Genomic DNA, 8916 nt, shown 5'->3' on the forward strand with positions numbered 1-8916 from the left:
AAGAAGTAGCAGAGGGGTAGGGTCAACAAGCTAAATTAGAACAAGATTTCAAGCAGATCATGATTACATCAAAATCAGCTGATCTACGGGTAAGGATGAAATTAGCTAGCATTGTTCTAGATTTCTGTCCTTCATTTAGCTATTTGCAGATAGTCTTCCTTGTAGCCCTAGTAGCAACTTCGGTAAGTTTAGGACAACAATATAAATCTTAAGCAGCAATCCAACCCATGTTCTCCATGTGACAGGATAAATTGCAATGCTCTGAGTAGCACCACTGGAAGATGTGGCCTCTGACCTGAGAAGCTTATCATCATGGAAGTATGCGATGATCTAAACTAGGACATAAATAAAAATGGCGTTTCCATTATATATTGGGGACTAGCAATTAAAAGCATCTAGAGTCTTACAAAGCTGCTTAATTCTACTGAAATATGATGATCTTCATGATATTGCATGTTAACATCCCTTCAGGTCTGCAGTTTTCTTCTTAAGAATTTATCTTTTCTGCGATGGCATAATTAGAGGAAAAATAGTAATTTGCTTTTAAATGTTACTTTCAAATCCCATACTCACAAATTTTTAATTTTGATTCTGGGTGATTACGCATACATTCTGAAGAGCCTAGCCTGTATGTAGAATTGCACTGAACAGTGAAAATGCTGTGAAGTTTGGAATATTGCAGGTACAACATGACTGGAAAGGGTTAAGGGGGGGCAGGGAAATCATCCAAGATTTTTGAATGCAAAAGATACAACCAGTGTGTCAAGGCATGTTTACTCCACAGATTATTGGGTGCTTGAGTACACACTAGAGAAGCATCACTTCCAACTTGCTTTTCACTTCTCTTTCTCTAAGCATTCACTTTCAGAGACTGAAAGTGGGTTACATAGACTATGGTGGTCTAATTTGGTGTGGCCACTCTTAGAAGGAATTCTGCTGTGTACCCAAGGTGGTCAGGGGCTGTAGCATATTGTGTGTCAAGAGATGCTGAAGAAGCTGATTTTGTTTTGCCACTATAGGGGCTTCTTACAGCAATATTCAACTCTCTAGGTATTTGCACAGAAGCTGGAGCCAGGTTCTCCTCGGTGACACACAGTGAAAGGTAATGGATACAAGTTGCAGCAGGGGAAATTCTAATTAAATGCAAGAAAATAATTGTCCTCAGCATTCCCATTTGCAGATGATCATGCTATTAAGAGGCGTGTCACCCCTTTGGCATATTGCCTGCTTCAGGCTCTTCAGTGGTCGGGTCATTGTGAGAATAGGACTGTATTGGCCAACCACTTCAGCAGAGCAGGAGCGAGTAATTTTGCCGCGCCAGGTACTGTCTGGGCTAACTCCATGCATATACAATAGAATTCAAAGAGGTACAGAGAAGGATAACAGCAACTAAATTGATGTACAGGCATTGTACAGGTCATGCATTATTTATGCAAGGGTTTTCCAGGGTAGAGCAGATCCAGGGCAGAATCATGCAATTTACAGTAAAGGTTAACAGGAAATTACTTTTTTATTTCTCTTAATACCAGGCTGAGGGACTTAAATGAATGAAGACTTTGTTGGTAAAAAGAATGTCTTCACAGAATACATAATTGAATTTTATAGTTCATTGCAAGACGTTGTGGTTGCTGAGGTATAAAAGATCCCAAGAACCAAACAGCTGCATTGATGAAAGTGAAGTTCTATGAAATACCGTTAGACACAAGGAAATAGATGCAACTTCTGGTTTAGAAAGATCATCGCCTGTAAAATCCCCAAACCTGGTAGGATATACCAGGGTGAAAAAAACACCTTGTACTTGCCCTATTCCTAAACTTGTTCCTAAACTCTTCCCATAGGTATTTGGCAGTAGACACACAGACTCGGTAGCAAGCTGAATGGACTTTTGGTCTGACCCATGCTGTAAGAAATGCTGTACTTAACTTCAAAATCATCAGAGAAAAAAGTAGAAAAGTTTTGATTGGAGTAACGTAGAATAAACAATTATATATTGTAACCTCAGTTTTGGATATATAAATATAGGTGAGGATCTTGTCTGTAATGTTTTTGGACAGATAAATGTTAGGGGATCTTCAGCTTTGCAGATACAGACTGGAGAATAAATGCTAAGAATACGGTAAGGCCTGGATATTGCGTGCATGCTGGTCAGCAAATTGTTAGTTAGGCTATGAACCTGCAAAAGGTGTCATTAATTAAAATTAATTTTGATAAGTAGTGGGATATATGAGAGGATCTGGCTATAAAAAAAACAGCTTTGCAGAAAGAAAGGTGCAAACTGATTTATTTTAAATTAAATGGAAAAAAATTAGTAGGCCTGTTATTCAAGTCTGGTTTTGCAAAGGGCAGATTTTTATATACAGATGTACTAAAACAAATAAAAGGATAAATTAAATATAGAGAAAGGTGGAAATAAAATACCATGAAGTTCTCTATGTAGATCGAGATGCTATTTTATAGTTGGTTTAACAGATGACAAAAACACTTGAATACCATCTTTCTGAAATTCAGCTCTGGAGAAACTAATAGTTAAACTACAGGTGACAAGAATTAATGGAGTTATTGGAGGGATAAAAGCTATCCAGAAGGGAAGGAGCAATAGGCAGCCCTGCAATATCCAGTAGCACAGTAGTTACCAGCCATGTTCCTGAAAGAACTTGGCACTGAACTTCTTTAATATTGTCATTAATGGTCCTGGTAGAAATACAGTAAAAATGTGGATTGTATCTGTTGACAACATAAATCCGTAAGCATTGTCAATACAGGGTAGGGTATTGTATAAAAATAACTTGTTAGGACTGGATTAGTAGAAATGGGATGAAATATATAGTATAAGGTGATGCACCCTGGTACTGGTATCAAACTTGCATTGAAAGCTAGAAGTTTGCAAAGAACTAAGGTGGAAATGCACTTCGCTGTCCTACATAACAGGCACTGGAATAGGCTGCCCAGGGAGGTGGTCGAGTCGCCGTCCCTGGAGGTTTTTAAAAGACATGTGGATGAGGCACTTAGTGACATGGTTTAGTGGTGGACTTAGCAGGGTTAGGTTTACAGTTGGACTTGATGATCTTAAAGGTCTTTTCCAACCTAAACGATTCTATGATTCTATAACAGCAGGATTATAAATTACTGAAGTAGTTCAGCCAGAAAATGAGGTGACTGTGTTGAAAAAGTAACTCCAGTGGAAATAGAGATGTTTCGACTACAAGACACTAGTGATGCTGATCTGGAATACTCAGTCTTGATTACCAGTGTTCAAGATCAATACATTCAAACTAAAACAAATACACAAAATCTCTGCTGGGTGAATAAGAAAAGCAGGGGGCTTAACTTCTGCAAAGAGCTAGAGCTTGTTATCTGAGGCTAAACATGTGGTTATCAAGATATTCAGTAGGAGGATGATAACTGGAAGAAAAATTACCATTTAGGCTAAAAGCCAATGTTTGTACAAGAACAAAAAGGGAGAAAACAATTATAAACAAACTCGGGCTGGAAATGAGGCAAAAGGCCCAGACTACTGGAACAATATATTTTGGGATTATCTTTCATGGAGAACGGGGTGGGGGGAGAAGTTATTTTAGGCTAAGGCCATGAACATTTTTGAAAGGGAATGCATTAAAATGCTACCTGTAATAATAAAGAACTAAACTTTGTGATCCAGGAGATTAATTCTAATTTTGTACTTCCTTAAAGCCCTCTGAGCTAAGAAATGGTAGGAATTTCCATCTCACCTTCTGTTTATTTTACAGTGTATATTTAAATTGGAGGTACTCTTGTGAAAGTAACAATGCCTGTTGCAACTGATGTATTTTGCACGTGAAATCTTTCTGCGCACAACAATATAAAATTAGATCATATTAAAATTGCCTATTTTCAGTGGTTATAATCTTACTGAAATCTTAATGCAACAGTGAAAATAAGCTGTCTAAACTTGCTCATTTATTTTCTTCCTGAATTATTTTGCCATCTTACTCCTTTGAATCAAGAAACTCCCACTATAGATTAAATGAAGGAACAGTGAAAGAGCCAACTCAATGATGTTAAGACAAATCCCTTGAGGTACAAAGTGCCACATAGTCACATGTGCTGAGTTATTGGTGCAGTTCATGGGGCAGTTCATGAAGCAACTGAAAGTTTGCAGTAGAATTCAATTTTTATGAAGATGCAGATATTGCCTTTTTACATCTATTGGAGATGGTAGTGAAAGTCGTACAAAACATTTGGAGTGAATCAGTATTGTGGGTAATATGAAGTTAGAGAAGAATATGCAGATTTCTCCTTTTCTTTTCTTGTTCCCATGCCTTCTAGCTTGTAGGCCAAGACGACACAGTTTGCTACAACCATATGTATAATAAAATGCGTTTATTATACATTATAATACTAAAGTGAAAAACTGGTTATAAATCCAAAACAAATGGAAAATGCATTATTTTGTACTGGATTATATTATTGTTTTTTAATATAATTTATAGTTCTGACTTTACATGTATGTGAAAAGTACATCATAGGCACATGACCGTCTCCTAGAAACATTTTAAACAGTTAAGGTAATAAAGAAATACAGAACAAAAGTAGAAACTACTTTATTCTGTTATTCAGGAAATATGGAAAAATCGGTCGCTGAAATAATTTGTTAAATCTAAAGCAAAAGAAAATTATTTCAGATTCATCTTTTACATGTTAAAAAAAAAAGAGAAAGCAATTCTAAGATCACAACAAAGCAATGACAATACCAAAGAACATAAAGAATGTATGCTTAAAAATAATATGAGGTCCTGGAGTTTCCAGGTTTTCTTTTATAAAATTATTGAACACTTTTTTGGAAAACGTGGTCTAATCCTCATCCAAACTTTTTGTGTGTCTTCCTTCTGTTTCTGAGAGCATGAAGATTTAAGAAATGTACTTGCACTATGGTAAAATAAATAATAATTGTGTAATTCAGAAAAGATCCAAATGAAAACCTATTTATAATAATTTATCATTTTATTTCCCATTGGTTAACAGTTTTTTCCAGCAGAAGTCATATATTTGAGATGCCAGGTGAGGGTCTATCTTGAAATTTTTGACACCTGAGAGGCATAAACACATTTTTATATTTATACTGAATTATTAAAACTTTGGTGGTGACAATTTGTATTTTGAAGTGTTTCCTATTTGTATTGCAGTAAGGGTTTGACACTGCAATGCTAAAGACTTTGCTTGCAAACATGCCTTGGCACATACACCATGAGATAGGTGCAGTCAGCCCTGACCACCTCCACTACTGCTCTGACATGGCTGAATGTGATAACCACGATCCTGAAACAGAATAAATCACTGCAGGGTTTTGCCTAATTTAAGACATAATTCTTTCTGAGCAGCAGAGGTTTAATCCACAACCTCAGAGAGTGCCCTAATCCTCATCCCTCTGTGCTTTCCCAATGTTGAAATGCCTCTTTTCCAGAGCTTACTTCCCACTGGCCACTGGTAGACACCCTGTGCCACTACCCACTGTGCTGGTGGCCCAACCCTTGCGCTTCTGTTATCAAAAGAAAGGATACAGGCAGTTTGTCATCCATCCCTATTTGACAAATCGTAGCTCTGTCTTAGATTTACCTTAACCAAAGCCAGTTTACTAGCCAGTCAATTTAAAAATTTAAAGCAGAAAAAAACCTTCTTCTATTTTCTACGCTATTATAGCTTTCCCCACTTTTTCCCTTCCCCTCCCTGCCTAAAGGGCATGAGATTTGTTCTTGTGCCTGCAGTCTTTCCAGAAAGTCTTGACTGCCTTCAAAACTTTGGTTGCCTAGAAGATGTATGGTTTCACCTATTTCTGAACAGTATGTTCTAGTCCTGTGAGGATTTTAAATGTCTGGCTGCTGTATGAGGGATGCAAGGCTGAAATGCAGGTCCTCAGTGACCCTGCCTAGCTGTCATCTTATGCTGAGGCTTTCCTCACGTATGCAGGACTCGCTTCTACAGCACCCTAAGCTTCTGCTCATCGAGATCTCACGGGGCTTAAGTTTCTGTCACTACACACACGCGCCGTTCCAAGTCATTAAGGCACCGAAGTGCTCAGTTCTCAGCCTTCAGGAGATGAGAACACTTGAGCTTGTGTTCCTGTGGAGGCTTACTCCCTTTGTTATTCTTAAAATGCATTGGGAGGATCCAGCCTTGCACAAAACATAAATCAAGAAAAAGAGATTGAATCTTTTTTTTGTGTTTTGGAGGGGGTTTTTTTTGGTCTAACAATCTGTTATTACAGGTTTGCTTTGTATGCAGAAGTTTCGGGTCTAAAGCTAGCCTCTTGATTTGAGACTGCCCTCAGACTGCACAGGGGCTACATTTTAAGGCATGCTTCTCATACTCTCCTCTTGAGAATGTTCTGTTGAGAGCAACAGGGATTTAGTTTAGATCTTCATTAGGACCCAAGATGTTAGGAGTCAGGGGAATTCCCCTGACACTGGACCCGTTCACATTACATCTGAGAACTTGCATCGTCTTTCATGCTGCTTTATCTCATCTTTATTGAAAATTACAGTTTTGCTGTTTTTATTTAATTCTCTCCTGTATTCACAGAGAAGAGCTTGTTTGTTTGGAAGGTTTGTGCTTTTTTTTTTTTCCCCCTGGCTGGACTGATTTATTTTGTAAAGAAAAAAAAATCATTTTTAAACATTCTAACAGATGAGTATAAGGATTTTTCTTTTCAAATATCTCAGAGTTTTGTCCTACAACAGCTAAGTGCTTAATTATTCTGTTTTGAACTCAGACCCCAGATATGTCTCATACGAGGAAAGGATCTTGATTAGATTTATCCCAAGTGTAGGACAGATGAAGCTGGATGTGGAAAAAATGTTTTCCTCCTTCTCTTGTCACTAGTAGTTCAGAGTTGTTTTTTTGTTTCTTTGTTCTGTAATATGAATCTGCTGAAGAAAGCTGTTTTGTATTAATTTTCTTTTAGGGAAAAATGTCTCTTCAAATAAATACTTATAAGTTGTCTTTTAATGTAGAAGATACGCACACTCAAACAATTAATCCAGGAAAAGATTTATCGGATTTATGAAAAAGATCTTAGTCTTCTATAATTACAGAAAAAAAGTATGAAATAGATTGGATACAGGCAGCCATAGTCATGGAAAATTTTTTAAGATCTTAGCAGCAATGTAACTTAAAGGTGATACAATGTACAATGACAATGATGATAGGGCAAATAAGTAACAGCCAAAAGCAACTCTCATAAATCTGTTGAGTCATTTTCCCTCTCAAAATATCATTGGAGTGAAATTCAAAATTCACATGATGAAAAAACCCACAGGGGGGTAAGGAGGAGGGAAAATTATACATATATATACATATGTATTATATATGTATATGCAATATTTATATGCGTACACATATATTATTATATATTACTATATATTACATAATATTGTCTAGTAGATGTTATATATGTTATATATTTTATATGTATATAAAAGTTTTCTGTCTGTTTTACCACATTCTTATTCATACATTTTAATGAGTTTCTTAGGAGTGTCTGTGCCTCTGTCTGTTATTTTTTCATAGCACTGTTAAATTATCTTTTTCTCCCTTTTCTGCATTCTTTTCTTTTAAGGCAAAAAGCACATTGGACCAGATCCTGTAGGAGGAGGTTTTTGAAATTTTCAGAAAGATTTCTAGCGACCATATGGGTAAGCTAGTATATGACTAAAGTAGGAAATCAGATGCAAGAAAATTTATGGGTTTTTTTTGCAATGTAGTAGCTGCACCCCAATAATTGTTTGTGCCCATGTTATCATTCTGCAGTAAATGAAAGGAATCTAACACTGTGCTGAAGGCGTCAGTTGCCAATCAAGTAACGCATTGCAGATTCATAACCTGCCTTTTTCTCACAATGAGAGAATGAGAGCCACGTAACCTGTCCTAAGTTTTGTTACAGTATTTCTTAACTTTCTGTGTTACTCAAATTAATAATAACATAAACTACAAAGAATATCATCATAATATTTGAGTAGAGTAAGTATTATGCAAGAGATTACTTTGATTAAGTGGATTTTTGTACAGCTAATGTAGATATTTCACTCTATTCCCTATTCAAATAGCATTTCCAAAAAAGATTTCTTAATCACAGCTATTCTCACAGATATCTAATTTTTTACTATGTAAACAAATGGAAAACATTCAAAATGGAAATCGTGTTTCTATTTACACTTTGGTTGCTCTTTTCTTCCTCTTGAAGACAATACTATCCAAATAGAATCACTCCTTTAATGATAGGAATTTTCACATATATTTTCAGGTAACGTGTAAGCATAACACACAGAAAGATAAGTCAATTCAGATGAGGAAGCAAATTGTGTGGGATCTGGAGCAAGGGGACTTGAAAGGAAAGGAGGTCCTGGGGTTAAATCTCCTCTTTCATAACTCTCACATGCATATAAACGTTTCAGCTGTAAAATCACAGTGTATGTTTAGATTTTTTAATCTCTAATGAGTTATACACATGAAAACACATTATTCCCAGAGAAGCTCATGTGAGTTTATAACAATCTGACTATGCAAATATTTGTAAGTTAGTCTCAGCAATTAATTAATTGAACTTTGAAATAAAATCCTGCTTGAAGATTAAATTTGGCATGAGATTTTAAAAATACATGTATTTTTAATATATATGTGTATTGAGTCTGGCTGAGACGGTGTTTATTTTCCCCATGGCAGCCCTCATAGTTCTGTGCTTTGTGTTGGTAGCTAGAAAGGTGTTGGTAACACTCCAGTGTTTTAGCTACTGTTGAGCAGTGCTCACACAGCATCAAGGCTGTCTCTCCAACATTCCCCCCTCACCAGTAGCCTGGGGATGGGCAAGAGGTTGGGAGGGGGCATAGCCAGGACAGCTGACCCAGACTGACCAAAGGGGGATATTCCATACCATATGGTCTGCTC

The 8916-nt window shown here is 36.6% G+C and overlaps 1 protein-coding gene across 1 annotated transcript in view; it reads left to right on the top strand.

Annotated features, from left to right (window-relative positions):
• The window catches only part of TMTC3 (transmembrane O-mannosyltransferase targeting cadherins 3), a 50661-nt gene extending 43059 nt beyond the window's left edge, over nucleotides 1-7602 (top strand). The window contains exon 17 of the transcript XR_009483958.1: nucleotides 7592-7602. The gene's annotated coding sequence lies outside the window, so the exon portion shown is untranslated. The remainder of the gene's footprint in view (nucleotides 1-7591) is intronic.
• The last annotated feature ends 1314 nt before the right edge of the window (nucleotides 7603-8916 follow it).

The sequence above is a fragment of the Gavia stellata genome, chromosome 4 (assembly GCF_030936135.1).
Source record: "Gavia stellata isolate bGavSte3 chromosome 4, bGavSte3.hap2, whole genome shotgun sequence".
In the NCBI taxonomy this organism is placed as follows: domain Eukaryota; kingdom Metazoa; phylum Chordata; class Aves; order Gaviiformes; family Gaviidae; genus Gavia; species Gavia stellata.